We start from the raw sequence: 2,561 nt of genomic DNA on the forward strand, positions 1-2,561 counted from the left end.
GTTATGGTTTTGTCCCGGGGTATTTTCGGAGGGGTTTTCACGTGAAGGCACTATAATAAGCGATGTAGGATTGCTCAGACTTTTTTTTTTTTCTCGACGGAGAGTATTTGTCTTCCACATTTCTGCTGAAAGTAGGTAAAAGCCTGGAAGATGACACGGGTCTCTTAAAAGTTCAGTGCTGTAGAAAAACCATTAAGAAAAAAAGCCCAGTTGGAGATTGGAGGATAAGTAGGATAGGTCAGAGCACTTGTTGCCGGAAAAGGAGTTTTGGGAAGACCTCATTGCTTATAAGGAAAAAAACTACACAGGTTTTAAGGTATAAAAGAACAATTTTGAAGATGAAGGAAACCAAAATGCAGCTCACATACAAGTAGTTTCCGAAGCATCTGAGGTTTGTTGGCAGTGATGGTGTTTTCCTTAAAAAAGTAAATAAAAGCTAGCCCCTAGTTCAGTTTGGCTGTACTCCTGTATTTCCATGAGTAGAGGATAGAGATACAAACTGACAAAGCCTGTGATGAAACTGTCAGTTATACTTTGTACCCTGAGGCAGGGCTCTTTTGTTGTGCTACATAAATGCAGCATCAATAAAATTTTCTTCGCCTTCTTTTCTTGTCGGTACTTACACCTTTTTTTTTTTCAAATCTTTATCAAGTGTTTTTTTTACCCAAGTGGCCTTGGTACTTTGCAGAATATTAGAGAAATAGAATCCATTACAATTCAGCTAGTGGCTATAATCAATAAACCATGTGCTAGTGGATTTTATTCTGCCTATCCATTTTTTAATATAATTCACATGTTTATACATTTTTGTCATATGCTTCTTCCTTCTTAATGGCAAATTAATGGCCATTCTTGAAGAATAGTACAAAAAAGTCACGCTTGCACAGTAAAGAAGAAATATGTTTTGGCAAAACAGCAGGAAGCAAACATCTGTGAGAGTATTTGCAGTAGGGCTTTTATTGCAATTTTCCCATCATCTCTCTAGCTCCAGTGCTGGTAGCTGTAGTCTTGTACAAAGGAGAAAGGTGATAATCCTTTTGACTTACTTAGCTACACTTCAGAGTGCACCAAATCAAGCTTTCTAATCCAGTTCCCACAGATGAGTTAGATGAGGCGTATGACAAAGATGTACAACAAGATAATAATCGGAATGGAGAATGAGGCAGGGATGTAGCATAGTTTAGCAGAGAAATTACATTAAATCTGATACAGTGCAGAGAGTACATAAATCTTGAGATGCTTCTTGAGAAACAGCTCCAGCCTGTTAAAAGTTAAAAATATCCCATAAAGGGCTTTTACAAATTTTTAACAAGCTGTTTCTTTTACTTCATTTTGAGTAATGAAGTAACTCTTATTACTCTCCCTTAACAAGACAGACTTCTTAGTCCATTCTTTATCTAGTCAAAAGATACCTGGCTAGATGGACAGCTGTTGTCATCTGGTATGGCTGATCCTATGCCCTATTTACACAGCTGCCATACAGTTGCCTATAAAAATATTCCTGTATGTTAGAAGTAATTGCTTTGACCTTTTAATAACAGTTAATACTTACATTGTATTTTACAGGTTCTAAGTACTATACCACAGTATGTTTACCATAGTTCCAACTTTTATCTTCTTTTTGAGGATTGGGAACGAGGAATATTAAGCCATGAGCAGAAAGTCACAATAAAAACAACATTGATCTCTGCAGGTAGTCCTCCCAACCCACGTAGTGAGGTGTCAGTCCACCTAAGTCATGACTGACACCTCACTGGTTCACTGAAACTGGTGGCAAGGCTCCCACCACAATACACAACCCCTGAACCTCAAAGGCAGTGATAGCACTCACTGTGATAGCACAGTCCTCTTCAGGGGTCATAGCTGCACAGGGTCCCGATGTTGAAATGAGGCAAATGCGACAGTACCTCTCGTGCTCTCTAGAGTCTTGCTGATGCTCTGATTCAGTACCGACTCGAAGAAGTGCAAACTTGGACTTACTAGTGCTGCTGTATATGCTTTTCTACAGATGTCAGTGCAGCATCAGGTTTCTCTCTGCTGTTTACCTTGAGAGACATGCTGTGATCTTGGTTTAGGTGTTAGGAACTGACCAGGTTACACAGAAACAGGAATTAAACTCTACATGAGGAATAAAAAAATAACCAGCAGTCCAATCCTGAATATAGAAGTGGCTCTCCTGTTCAGAGATGGCAAGATGGACAAGGGGGAGAAAGAAGTGTCTGTCATTCAGTGAGGACAGCAAAGGATCCCAAAAGCTGAACAATGTTTCCATTGTTTTAACACAAGCTCTGCTTCTCCACTGAAAGATCCAAATGACAAGGACACTAAGGGTTTCTTTCTCTTTGCTGTTTGTTTCCCTAGTAACAAATACACAAGCTGCACTGTTAGAATGCCATCCTTTTCTCTCTTTTTTTTTTAAGATAAAGACATGTCAAGGATGTATTCAGTGCCTTCCATAGCAGGTTAAAGTTGCTTGTACGAATGAACCTCTGATACAGCATGATGTACTTGAAAGTACTGCATGTAGTCCACTGAGACAGTGAAATAACTTAAAATAAAAA

This window comes from Aptenodytes forsteri, unplaced genomic scaffold (assembly GCF_000699145.1).
Source record: "Aptenodytes forsteri isolate BGI_AS27 unplaced genomic scaffold, ASM69914v1 Scaffold79, whole genome shotgun sequence".
Classification (NCBI taxonomy): Eukaryota; Metazoa; Chordata; class Aves; order Sphenisciformes; family Spheniscidae; genus Aptenodytes; species Aptenodytes forsteri.